The 13,962-nt window shown below is 48.8% G+C and overlaps 1 protein-coding gene across 4 annotated transcripts in view; it reads right to left on the minus strand.

Annotated features, from left to right (window-relative positions):
* The window catches only part of LOC140403688 (serine/threonine-protein phosphatase 2B catalytic subunit beta isoform), a 153,977-nt gene that overhangs the window by 82,402 nt on the left and 57,613 nt on the right, over positions 1-13,962 (minus strand). The window lies entirely within an intron of this gene.

A 13,962-nucleotide genomic window follows, 5' to 3' on the forward strand; every position in this document is an offset into this window, starting at 1 on the left:
AAGCATGTGGATGAAGATAAAGCAGTGGTTGTAGTGCATGTGGATTTTAGTAAGGCATTTGATAAGGTTCCCCATGGTAGGCTTATGCAGAAAGTAAGGAGGCATGGGATAGTGGGAAATTTGGCCAGTTGGATAATGAACTGGCTAACCGATAGAAGTCAGAGACTGGTGGTGGATGGCAAATATTCAGCCTGGATCCCAGTTACCAGTGGCGTACCGCAGGGATCAGTTCTGGGTCCTCTACTGTTTGTGATTTTCATTAATGACTTGGATGAGGGAGTTGAAGGGTGGGTCAGCAAATTTGCAGACGATACGAAGATTGGTGGAGTTGTGGATAGTGAGGAAGGCTGTTGTCGGCTGCAAAGAGGCATAGATAGGATGCAGAGCTGGGCTGAGAAGTGGCAGATGGAGTTTAACCCTGAAAAGTGTGAGGTTGTCCATTTTGGAAGGACAAATATGAATGCGGAATACAGGGTTAATGGTAGAGTTCTTGACAATGTGGAGGAGCAGAGAGATCTTAGGGTCTATGTTCATACATCTTTGAAAGTTGCCACTCAAGTGGATAGCGCTGTGAAGAAGGCCTATGGTGTGCTAGCGTTCATTAACAGAGCGACTGAATTTAAGAGCCATGGGGTGATGATGCAGCTGTACAAAACTTTGGTAAGGCCACATTTGGAGTACTGTGTACAGTTCTGGGCGCCTCATTTTAGGAAGGTTGTGGAAGCTTTGGAAAAGGTGCAAAGGAGATTTACCAGGATGTTGCCTGAAATGGAGAGTAGGTCTTACGAGGAAAGGTTGAGGGTGCTAGGCCTTTTCTCATTAGAACGGAGAAGGATGAGGGGCGACTTGAGAGAGGTTTATAAGATGATCAGGGGACTAGATAGAGTAGACAATCAGACACTTTTCCCCCAGGTGGAACAAACCATTACAAGGGGACATAAATTTAAGGTGAATGGTGGAAGATATAGGGGGGGGATGTCAGAGGTAGGGTCTTTACCCAGAGAGTAGTGGGGGCATGGAATGCACTGCCTGTGGAAGTAGTTGAGTCGGAAACATTAGGGACCTTCAAGCAGCTATTGGATAGGTACATGGATTACGGTAGAATGCTATAGTGTAGATTACTTTGTTCTTAAGGACAGCACGGTAGCATTGTGGATAGCACAATTGCTTCACAGCTCCAGGGTCCCAGGTTCGATTCCGGTTTGGGTCACTGTCTGTGCGGAGTCTGCACATTCTCCCCATGTCTGCGTGGGTTTCCTCCGGGTGCTCCGGTTTCCTCCCACAGTCCAAAGATGTGCAGGTTAGGTGGATTGGCCATGATAAATTGCCCTTCGTGTCCAAAATTGCCCTTAGTGTTGGGTGGGGTCAGTGGGTTATGGGGATAGGGTGGAGGTAGGGTAGGGTGCTCTTTCCAAGAGCTGGTGCAGACTTGATGGGCAGAATGGTCTCCTTCTGCACTGTAAATTCTATGATAATCTATGATTAATCTAGGACAAAGGTTCGGCACAACATCGTGGGCCGAAGGGCCTGTTCGGTGCTGTATTTTTCTATGTTCTATGTTGTCTCACCAATGCCCTTTATAACTGAAGCATAATATCCTTACTTTTATGTTAAATTCCTCTCATAATAAAGGATAGAATTTCATCAGCCTTCTTAATTACATGCTGCACCTGCATACTAACTTTTGACAGAAGAACACCTGGATCCCGCTGCATCTCAGCATTCTATAGTAGCTCTTCATTTAAATACTCTGCTTTTTTATTCTTCCTACCAAAGTGAATAATTTCATATTTTCCCACATTATAGTCAATCTGCCAGATTTTTGGCCACTCACTCAACCAATCTGTATCCATCTGCAAACCTCTTCACAACATAATTTCCTACCTATCTTTTTGTCATTTTCAAAGTTAGCTACCATGCCTTTATTCCCCTCATCGCAGTCATTGATGTGAATTGTAGAAGGTTGAGGCCCCAGCACACATCCCTGTGGGACTCCACTTGCCACATCCTGCCAATCAGACAAAGATCTATTTATGCATATGGTCTGTTTTCTCCCAGCCAATCTGTCCAGGATAATATGCTACCCCCTATAGGTCTACACCATGAGATTTTTTTTTGTTGCTTTGATGTGACACTTTATCAAATGCCCTCTGGTAAGTACAGCATGTCTACACCGACAAATGACTTCAGTAAATTGGTTGAACATGATTTCCCTTTCATAAAAACATGTTGACTTTTCCCCATTACCTTGAGCTTGTCTAAGTGACCAACCTCCTTAATCGTCGATCGTAACACCTCCTGCACGACAGACATCAGGCCAACTAGCCAACAGTTTCCAGCCTCCCTCCCTCCTCGAGTAGAGGGGTTATATTTGCTACTTTCCAGTCTGATGGAACCTTTCCAGAATCTAATGAGTTTTGGATAATCAACACTCACGCATCTGCTATCCCATTAGTCACCTCCTGATTCAGTTATTACCCGAATGTTTCTTGTATCCTCAATAGCGAAGGCAGAAAGGAATATTTGGTCATTTCACCTGCCATCGCCTTTTTGTCTAAACTCTCCATTCTCGGTCTCTCTCTCTCGCGAACCACTTGCTTTACTTACCCTTTTCCTGTTTAAATACCTAGAAACTCTTGCTATCTGCTTTTGCATTCCCAACTAACTTCCTCTCATATTCTAATTTCTTCCTCCAGATTAACCTTCTGCTGCTCTTTATATTGTAACAAATCATCTGGTCTATATGTTTAGTTCGAATGGAACATCCAGGTTTTATCTTTGCAGCAATGCGTTGAGACTACAAACTGAATCGGAGACACCTTCTCTGACTGGGGGCTCAAGGGAAGAACTAGGTCGCCAATGCCATCAAATGTACTCACTATTTATTAACTACCACTGCACTATTTCTTGTTTGTGTGAACCAATTAAGAAGCACATGCAGCAACACTTAACCCTGTTGCATTTAGTTAACACCGTCTTTCAGAATCGAGGACTGCAAGATGACAGATGGCATGCAGCAACAGGTGTCGTCCATACAGAAAAGTGTGAAAGCCACAGTCCTGGTGTGTTACAACTCAAACACGAGGGTGAAATCACAGACACTGTCTGTCGCTCGCAGCGAGAACAGCTTGGGGCAAATGCAAAGCAGCAAGAAATTCCGAAAGCACAAACAACATTAATACATATTTGCTGAAGCGCAGACACTTTTCTGTAGGTTATTGGCGCCAACATATTCAATGAGTTTTTAAAAATTGTTCATTTACAGGAGGTGGGCGTCCCTGGTTCGGCCAGCAACTAGAGTTGGTTTAGCTCAGTGGGCTAGACAGCTGGTTTGTGATTCAGAACAAGGCCAGCAGCGCGGGTTCAATTCCCGTACCGGCTTACCCGAACAGGCGTCGGAATGTGGCGACTAGGGGCTTTTCACGGTAACTTCATACTTGTGACAATAAAGATTATTATTATTGCCCATCCCCAATTGCCCTCGAGAAGGTGGTGGTGAGCTGCCTTCTTCAACCCGCTGCAGTCCATGTGGTGTAGGTACACCCACAGTGCTGTTAGGGAGGGAGTTCCAGGACTTTGACCCAGTGACAGTGCAGGCGATATATTTCCAAGTCAGGATGGTGAGTGACTTGGAGAGGAATTTGAAGACTTTGCTGTCCTCATAGGTCAGTTGTGGGTTCTGAAAGTGTTGCCTAAGGAGTCTTGGTGATTTGCTGCAGTACATCTTGCAGATGGTACACACGGCTGCTGCTACTGTGCGTCAGTAGTGCATGGAGTGAATGTTTGTAGAAGGGGTGCCAACAAGCAGGCTTTGTCCTGGTTGGTCGTGATATTAAACCTGACCCTAACAAACTTTATTACTCCATGTATTTCTGATTATCTGATGCCTATTTCAGCTCTTCCATCCTCACTACTCCATTCCTCATCTACTTTGAAAGAACCTTTCCTCTATATCAGTTGGAGTTGAAACATAGGCCAAGGCAAGTGATGCCATGCAGGTTCAGAAGGAATCTCTACTTGCCAAGCAGCGATTCAAATCTTTACCAACAATTTATGCAGTCCATTTGGATTGTGTTCTTTATTTTGTCTAATGCAGAGCTTGGGTGGTGGGGTGCATGTGGCTGTGTGTGTGTGCGCGCGCATCCGAACTATCAATTTACAAGGATGGAAAATAACATTACAATAGGTCCAGTCAGTCAGGAAAATATCATATCCCATCACATCTCTCATTATGTTATGCTGGGTATTTGACAATCTCTCTCTCGTTTGCTGATAAAATCACCCCCATCTCCCTTTTGTATATTCACAAGAAATATTAACAAAGAGTTCATGTTTAAATGTCCTGCATCCAGGATTTTTTCCAACCCCGAGATGCTGGGATGCCAGAGATAGTTCCTCAAACACCAGAGCTTGTGTACACTGAAGGGCCATTCAGCACATCATCTCAGGTCAACTAGTTCTCACTCTTCAGCGAGGGTCACTGGCTAGTGGTCAAATCAACAAAGGAAGCCCAGATGACTTTCTCACTCGAGCAAACCTAATCCGGCACCAGCCTGGAACTCTTTAAACTACACGAATTGGGCAGATATCGGGAACAGGAAGCCTGATGGGATTTTCCCCTCCACAGTCCAGAGACAGAGAGGTCATTTGCCAACAGATTACCAACACACTGTTCAGAGGATTTGGCACAATGGACTCGGCATCGGCCTAATATTTGTAGTGAAAATGAATTAAGTAACTGCTATCAACTGAATCACAGGATGGGTTGCTGCAGAGAAAAATAATATTCAGCTCACCTGTGTCACCTCTCAAAGAACAACTCAATCAGTCTTACTTTCCTGTCCTATTCCCAAGGCATTGCAAATGTTCTCAGTTTATCCAATTCATTTTGAAAGCCACAATTTGTCTCCACCACACACAAACAGTGCAGTCCCCATCCTAACCAATCGCTTCATAAAAAGCCTTTCCTCACGTCAACAACCTTAAATCTATGCCTTCTGGTTCTTTGCTCCTCCATCAATCGTGCTTCTCTCTAACTACTCTGCCCAGACCACCCCTCACAATTTTGTCAACTCGCCCTTCAAACGTCTCTAAGGAGAACAGCCCTAGGTTCTCCACTCTATGCACATGGCTGAAACCCATCGAACCAATCTTTCCTGCACGCTCTCTGAAGCCCTCGCATCCGTCCTGAAGTGCGGTTGTCAGAATTGGACACAACACTCCAGTTGAGGCTGAACCAGTGTTCTGTAAAGGTTCCCCATAATTCCCCTATTTTTGCACTCTATCCTCAGTATCCTCCTCACAGCTCAAAATAGTTCATGTTTTGAGTCATTTACAAATTTTGCAATCGTGCCCCGCACTTCTGCAGATGAAGAAAAGCAGTGGCTTCAAACATACTCCAGGGAACTGTTGTATAACCTTTCCCAGTTCCAAAAAAACCCAACCATTCACTACTGCTTTTTCCTGTCACTCTTCCAATCTACGCAGAGCGGCACAGTGGTTAGCACTGCTGCCTCACAGCGCTGAGGTCCCAGGTTCAATCCCGGCCCTGGGTCACTGTCCGTGTGGAGTTTGCACATTCTCCCAGTGTCTGTATGGGTTTCATCCCCACAACCCAAAAAGATGTGCAGGCTAGGTGGATTGGCCACGCTAAATTGTCCCTTAATTGGAAATAAAAATTGGGTCCACTAAATATTTTTAAAAAGTTAGCACTTTGCTCTTTATTCCATGGGCTCAACTTTCTGAGTCGATGATGTCACACCTTATCGAATGCCTTTTGGAAATCCATGTACACTGCATCAACTGCATTACCTTCTCAGGTACCTTTTCAATTCTCTTTTACAGAACATAGAACTGTGCAACACAGTACAGGCCCTTCGGCCCACGATGTTGGGCCGAACTAGTCTGAAACTAAGATCAAATCAACCTACTCCCAATGATTCTAGTGCACTCCATATGCCTATCCAAAAACCGCTTGTAGGTTCCTAAAGTGTCCGACTCCACTACCATAGCTGGGAGTACGTTCCATGACCTAACCACTCTCTGAGTAAAGAACCTACCTCTGACATCCCTCCTATATCTCCCACCCTGAACCTTATAGTTATGCCCCCTTGTAACAGCTACATCCACCCGAGGAAAAAGTCGCTGAACGTCCATTCTATTTATCCCTCTCATCATCTTATACACATCAATTAAGTCACCTCTCATCCTCCTTCGCTCCAATGAGAAAATCCCTCGCTCCCTCAACCTTTCCCCATAAGACCTACACTCCAATCCAGGCAGCACCTGGTAAATTTCCTTTGCACCCTTTCCAATGCTTCCACATCGTTCCTATAATGAGGTGACCAGAACTGCACACAATACTCCAAATGTGGTCTAACCAAGGTCTTGTACAGTTGCAGCTTAACCTCACGGCTCTTAAACTCAATCCCCCCGTTAATAAATGCAACACACTATAGGCTTTCTTCACGGCTCTATCCACTTGGGTGGAAACTTTGAGAGATCTATGGACATGAACTCCGAGATCTCTCTGCTCCTCCACATTCTTCAGAACCCTGCCGTTAACCCTGTAATCCGCATTCACATTTGTCCTATCAAAATGAATCACCTCACACTTATCAGGGTTAAACTCCATCTGCCATTTTCCAGCCCAGCTCTGCATCCTATCAATGTCTCTTTGCAGCCTACAACAGCCCTCATCCACTACTCCACCAATCTTGGTGTCATCAGCAAATTTACTAACCCAACCTTCAACTCCATCATCCAAGTCATTGATAAAAATCACAAATAGCAGAGGACCCAGCACTGATCCCTGTGGTACACCGCTGGTGACTGGGCTCCAGGATGAAAATTTACCATCTATCACCACCCTGTGTCTTCTATGTGATAGCCAGTTATTGATCCAATCAGCCAAATTTCCCTCTATGCCATGCTGCCTTGCTTTCTGCACGAGCCGACCATGGGGCACCTTATCAAACGCCTTACGAAAAGCCATGTATACAACATCAACTGCTCTACCTTCATCTATGTACTTAGTTACCTCCTCAAAGAATACAATCAATCTTGTGAGGCAAGACTTACCCCTCACAAATCCGTGCTGACTATCCTGGATTAAGCTGTATCTTTCCAAATGATCATAAATCCTATCCCTGACTTCCGGTTGCGGCTATGCCGAGGTAGGTCGCACGTTCGGCAGCTCCCGCCGGGAACAGACTTTTGGGCTCTTCAGAGGGGCCCCAACGGCAATTGTTCCGACGGCTCCCAGTGTGGGAAGGTTACAGCAAGGTTCCCCCGGCACTATATGGATTGGACCAGGAGTGGAGCGGTTAAGAAAGTGATCCTGGTGCAGCGGAAAGTGCGAGGGAGGAAAAGCAAGATGGCGGCGGGTGGAGACCAAGCAGCGTGGGCGCAGTGGTCGCAGGAGCAGCAGGAGTTCCTTAAATGCTGCTTTGCAGAGCTGAAGACAGAAATGCTGGCGCCAATGAAGGCGGCGATTGCGAAGCTTGTGGAGACCCAGAAGGCCCAAGGGGCGGCAATCAAGGAGGTGCGGCAAAAAGCCTCGGAGAACGAGGACGAGATCGTGGGCCTGGCACGAGGCGCTGCACAAGAGGTGGCAGGAAAAATTTGAGGACCTGGAGAATAGGTCGAGGAGGAAGAATCTTTGGATTCTGGGTTTTCCTGCAGGAGTGGAGGGGCTCGATGCCGGGGCATATATGAGCACGATGCTCAATTCGCTGATGGGCGCGGGAGCTTTCCCGAGGCCCCTGGTGCTGGATGGGGCTCATCGGGTCCTGGCAAGGAGACCCAAAGCCAACGAGCTGCCAAGGGCTGTAGTGGTGAGGTTCCACCGCTTTATGGACAGAGATGGTGTCCCGAGATGGGACAAAAAAGAACGGAGCAGCAGGTGGGAGAACACGGAGATCCGAATTTACCAGGACTGGAGTGCAGAGGTGGCTAAGAAGAGGGCTGGTTTTAACCGGGCTAAGGCGGTTCTCCATCGGAAGGGGGTGAAGTTCAGGATGCTGCAGCCAGCGCGATGCGGGTCACGTTCCAAGATCGGCACCACTGTTTTGAAACGCCTGATGAGGCATGGAACTTTATCCAGTCTGAAAAGTTGGACTCAAACTGAGGGTTTGTCATGGGGGGATGTTTACAGTGTTTACTGCGTTTGGGGAATGTTCTTTTTGTTTTGAGGCTGGGTGGGGATGGGTGAATGGATTGGATGTGGGGGCTGTGGGAGAATGTGGGCGTCGGTGTTGGAGGGGCAGAGCCCCGTGGAGGAAGAGGGAGGGTGGAGGCCCGGGGATGGGGAGTTGGGGTAAGGCCGCCAAAAGGAGCTACGCCAGAGGGGGCGGGGTCGGCTCAGACAGAAAGCGCGGGCTCTTTCCCACGTTAGGTAAGGAGGTAGTCGGGGGGGTCTGCTGCCTGGGGGACTGGAGGGTGCGGGAGGCGCGGGCATGTGGCTGGCCTAGAAAAGGAGATGGGGGGGGGGGGGGGGGAAGGAGAGAGGGCGGCGAGTAGCCCCCTGATCCGGCTGATAACTTGGAATGTGAGGGGCCTGAACGGGCCGGTCAAGAGGGACCGGGTGCTCGCGCACTTAAAGGGACTGAAGGCAGACGTGGTTATGCTCCAGGAGACACATCTGAAGGTGGCAGATCAGGTGAGGCTGAGAAAGGGATGGGTAGGGCAGGTCTTTCATTCAGGGCTGGATGCGAAGAACAGAGGGGTTGCAATACTGTGGGGAAGCGGGTGTCGTTCGAGGCACTGAATATTGTAGCAGATAATGGAGGTCAATACGTGATGGTGAGTGGTAGATTACAGGCGGTGCGGGTGGTACTGGTGAACGTATATCCCACGCCCTAGAGCCTACTCCCGGATAGATTTTTTCATTTTGAGTAGGGCGCTAATCCCGAAAGTGGAGGGAACGGAATATATGGCCATAGCCATCTCGGACCATGCCCCGCATTGGGTGGAGCTGGAGTTGGGGGAGGAGAGGGACCAGCACCCGCTGTCACGTCTCGATGTGGGATTGTTGGCGGATGAGGGGGTGTGCGGGCGGGTGCGGGGGTGTATTGAAAGATATTTGGAGGCCAACGACAACAGGGAGGTGCAGGTGGTGGTAGTTTGGGGACTTTTCGGGGTATAAACTCAATGTAGGGAAGAGTGAGCTCTTTGTGGTGCATTCATGGGACCAGTGAAGGGGGATACACAGCTACCGCTGAAGAGGGCGTAAAGGAGCTTTCGGTACCTGGGGATCCAAGTAGCTAGGAGTTGGGGGGCCCTGCACAAGCTCAATTTGACACGGTTGGTGGAGCAGATGGAGGAGGATTTTAAAAGATGGGATATGCTGCCACTCTCGCAGCATAATGACGGTCTTCCGAGGTTTCTCTTTGTGTTCCAGTGCCTTCCCATTTTGATCTCCAAGGCCTTTTTCAAACGGGTAAGCAGGAGCATCATGGGATTTGTTTGGGCAAATAAGACCCCGAGGTTGTTTCTGGAGCGTAGCAGGGACAGGGGGGGGGCTGGCGATGCCAAATTTATGCGGCTATTATTGGGCAGCCAATGTGGTGATGATCCGGAAGTGGGTAATGGAGGGAGAGGGGGGCGGCGTGGAAGAGGCTAGAGATGGCGTCTTGTGTGGGCACAAGCCTGAGGGCGCTGGTGACAGCACCGTTGCCGCTCTCGACGACAAGGTACACCACGAGTCCGGTGGTGGCAGCGACGCTGAAGATCTGGGGGCAGTGGAGGCGACACAGGGGCAAGGTGGGAGCCTCGGTTTGGTCCCCGATTCGGGAGAACCATCGGTTCGTCCCGGGAAGGATGGATGGGCAGTTTCGGAGCTGGCATCGGGCAGGGATTAGAAGAATGGGGGACCTGTTCGATGGGACGTTTGCGAGCCTAGGGGCACTGGAGAAGTTTGGGCTACCCCCGGGAAACGCTTTCAGGTACATGCAAGTGAGGGCGTTTGTGAGACGGCAGGTGAGGGAATTCCTGCTGCTTCCGGCATGTAGGATTCAGGACAGGGTGATTTCGGGTGTATGGGTTGGAGAAGGCAAGGTTTCGGCGATTTACCAGGAGCTGCAGGAAGAGGAGGCGGCTTTGGTGGAGGAGTTAAAGGGCAAGTGGGAGGAGCAGCTTGGGGAGGAGATAGATGAGGGTTTGTGGGCTGATGCCCTGAGTAGGGTTAATTCTTCCTCCTCTTAGCCCCCTACTCTACTCCCTGTACACACACGACTGCGTGGCAAAACTTGGTCCCAACTCCATCTACAAGTTTGCTGACGATACGACCATAGTGGGCCGGATCTTGAATAACGACGAGTCCGAATACAGGAGGGAGATAGAGAACCTAGTGGAGTGGTGTAGCGACAACAATCTCTCCCTCAATGCCAGCAAAACTAAAGAGCTGGTAATTGACTTCAGGAAGCAAAGTACTGTACACACCCCTGTCAGCATCAACGGGGCCGAGGTGGAGATGGTTAGCAGTTTCAAATTCCTAGGGGTGCACATCGTCCACAGTGGTGAACGCCCGGGTCAAGCTGAGCTGGAGATTAGCATTATTTGGGGTATCGGACGAGCCGGGAGTGCAGGAGGCGAAAGAGGCCGGTATTCTGGCCTTTGCGTCCCTGGTAGCCCGGCGGAGGATTTTGTTACTGTGGAAAGATGCGAAGCCCTCTAGTGTGGAAGCTTGGATCAATGACATGGCAGGGTTCATCAAGCTGGAGAGGATAAAGTTTGCCTTGCGAGGGTCTGTGCAGGGGTTCCTCAGGCGGTGGCAACCGTTCCTAGACTATCTCGCGGAGCGTTAGGAGGAGGTCAGCAGCAGCAGCCCAGGGGCGGGGGGGGTTCTTTTGGGGTGGCGTTTGGGTTAAGGTGGCGGGGTTACCCTATTTGTGTTTTTTACTGTTTTATGGGGGGTTATTGTATATGGGGGAAATCCAATGTATAATGTCTGCTTGTTGTGTTCTTGTTTCTTTTTTTTTATTTGTTGAAAATTTGAATAAATATATTTTCCACAAAAAAAAAAAAATCCTATCCCTCAGGACCCTTTCCAATAATTTACCTATGACCGAAGTGAGACTAACCGGCCTATAATTCCCAGGCCTTTAACCTATTCCCTTTCTTGAACAAGGGGACAACATTTGCCTCTCTCCAGTCTTCTGGCACTACCCCTGCAGACAGTGAGGATATAAAGGTCAAAGCTAAAGGCTCTGCAATCTCATCCCTCGCCTTTCTTGAGCTCCTTCCTCGCTACCTTGTATCCCTCAAGTGCCCTAACTGAATCGTTTTCTCATCCTTACATAAGCCCCCTTCTTCCTCTTGACAAGACATTCAACCTCTTTTGTAAACCATGGTTCCCTCACTCGACCAATTCCTCCCTGCCTGACAGGGACATACATATCAAGGACAAGCTCCACTTCTCAATTGTGCCTATCCCTGACAGTTCCTGTTTGCATCTAATGCTCCCCAATTCTTGCCTAATCGCTTCGTAATTACCCTTCCCCCAGTTATAAACCTATCCCTCTCTATTGCTATAGTGAAAGTCACCGAATTGTGGTCACTATCTCCAAAGTGCTCTTCCACCAAATCTAACATTTGGTCCGGTTCATTACCCAGTACCAAATCCAATGTGGCCCCGCCTCTTGTCGGTCTATCCACATATTGTGTGAGGAAACCCTCCTGTACACACTGGATAAAAACAGCCCCATCCAAACTATTCGAATTACAGTGGTTCCAATCAATATTTGGAAAGTTAAAGTCACCCATGACAACTACCCTGTGACTACCGCACCTATCCAAAATCTGCATTGCAATCTTTTCCTCTACATCACTGTTACTGTTTGGGGGCCTATAGAAAACTCCTAACAAAGTGACCGCTCCTTTCCTATTTCTAACTTCAGCCCACACTACCTCAATAAACAGATCTCCTCAAACTGCCTTTCTGTAGCCATTATACTATCCTTGATTAACAATGCTACTCCTCCACCTTTTTTACCACCTTCCTAATCTTACTGAAACATCTAAACACCGGAACCTCCAACAACCATTCCTGCCCGTTCTATCCATGTCTCCGTAATAGCCACAACATCGTAGTCCGAGGTACCAATCCATGCTTCAAGCTCACCAATCTTATTCCTGATGCTCCTCGCATGGAAGTAGACACTTCAAACCACCTTCATGCCTGCAGGTCCACTCTTGCGACCTTGGTACCTTCCTCAGTACTGCACTACCAATCCCCCTGCCAAATTAGTTTAAGCCCCTCTGAAGAGCTGTAGCAAATTTGCCTCCCAGGATATTGGTGCCCCTCTGTAACCCGTCCTGTTTCTACAGGTCCCACCTTCCCCAGAATATGCTCCAATTATCCAAGTAACTGAAACCCTCCCTCCTGCACCATCCCTGTAGCCACGTGTTGAACTGCACTCTCTTCCTGTTCCTCACCTCGCTAGCACATGGCACTGGCAACTAACCAGAGATGACAACACGGTCTGTCCTGGCTCTCAGCTTCCACCCTAGCTCCCTGAATTCCTGTTTTACATCCCCGTCCCTTTTCCTACCCATGTCGTTGGTACCGATGTGTACCACAACTTGTGGCTGCTCCCCCTCCACCTTAAGGATCCTGAAAACACGATCAGAGACGTCACGGACCTTGGCACCCGGGAGGCAACACACCAACAGTGAGCCTCTATCGTTGCCACAGAACTGCCTATCTGTACCTCTAACTATTGAGTCTCCAATAACTAATGCTCTCCTGCTCTCCCCCCTTCCCTTCTGAGCCACAGGGACAGACTCAGTGCCAGAGACCATGGCATACCTCTGGTAGGTCCCCCACCCCCCCCCCCAACTGTATCCAAAACGGTCTACCGGTTATCGAGGGGAACATCCGCAGGGGATCCCTGCACTGACTGCTTCTTCCCCCTCCTTTTAAATGTCACCCAGCTACCTTCACTCTTAGGAGTAACTATATCCCTGTAGCTTCTATCTATAACCGACTCTGCCTCCCGAATGATCCTCAGTTCATCCAGCTCCAGCTCCCTAACACGGTCTTTGAGGAGCTGGAGATGGGCCACTGACGGTGTCCCTCACCTCGAACATCCTGCAGAAGGAACATTGCACTGCCCTCTCTGCCATCCCTTCCATTTATCTACTTGACAATTACAGACAGAAAAAAAAAAGCTGACCTGATTTTCACACTCCCCGCAGGTTAGAGGTGGTGGAAGGGTGGAGAGAGGAAAAAGAAAGAAAAGCTTACCTCACCAACTCACCACAGTCTTTTTTTTTTGGTTAGAGGAGGAGGATGGGTGGGAGACACTACCTGTGTAGTGTTTTGGGTTTAGCCACTGCCTGAAATATATTAGTTCAAGAAACTCACCCGACAGCAGCTTTCCACAATTCACTCCCCGCAACAGCCAATCAGCGTCGCCGCTCTGCTGCCGTCTGCAGGATCAATGTTAGCTGCCAGCCTGTTCTCACACTGTCTCTTTGTTTTAGTTTCTGTTCACTTTTCCTCCGAATTCACTTTATTCGGACGGAGTCTCACTTGTCTCATCAACCTGACACCTGTCAATTAACCACATTCTCAAGCTGGGGGAAAACAGCAGCAGCCAGAGCAGTGGCACCACGGCTGGCTCTGATGTTCAGAAGGGAGGGTCAAAGCGCAGAAGAGTAATAGTAATAGGGGACTCTATAGTCAGGGGCACAGATAGGCGCTTCTGTGGACGTGAAAGAGACTCCAGGATGGTATGTTGCCTCCCTGGTGCCAGGGTCCAGGATGTCTCCGAACGGGTAGAGGGAATCCTGAAGGGGGAGGGCAAACAGGCAGAGGTCGTTGTACATATTGGTACTAACGACATAGGCAGGAAGGGGCATGAGGTCCTGCAGCAGGACTTCAGGGAGCTAGGCAGAAAGTTAAAAGACAAGACCTCGAGGGTTGTAATCTCGGGATTACTCCCTGTGCCACGTGCCAGT

This window comes from Scyliorhinus torazame, chromosome 28 (genome assembly GCF_047496885.1).
Source record: "Scyliorhinus torazame isolate Kashiwa2021f chromosome 28, sScyTor2.1, whole genome shotgun sequence".
NCBI classification, from domain to species: Eukaryota; Metazoa; Chordata; class Chondrichthyes; order Carcharhiniformes; family Scyliorhinidae; genus Scyliorhinus; species Scyliorhinus torazame.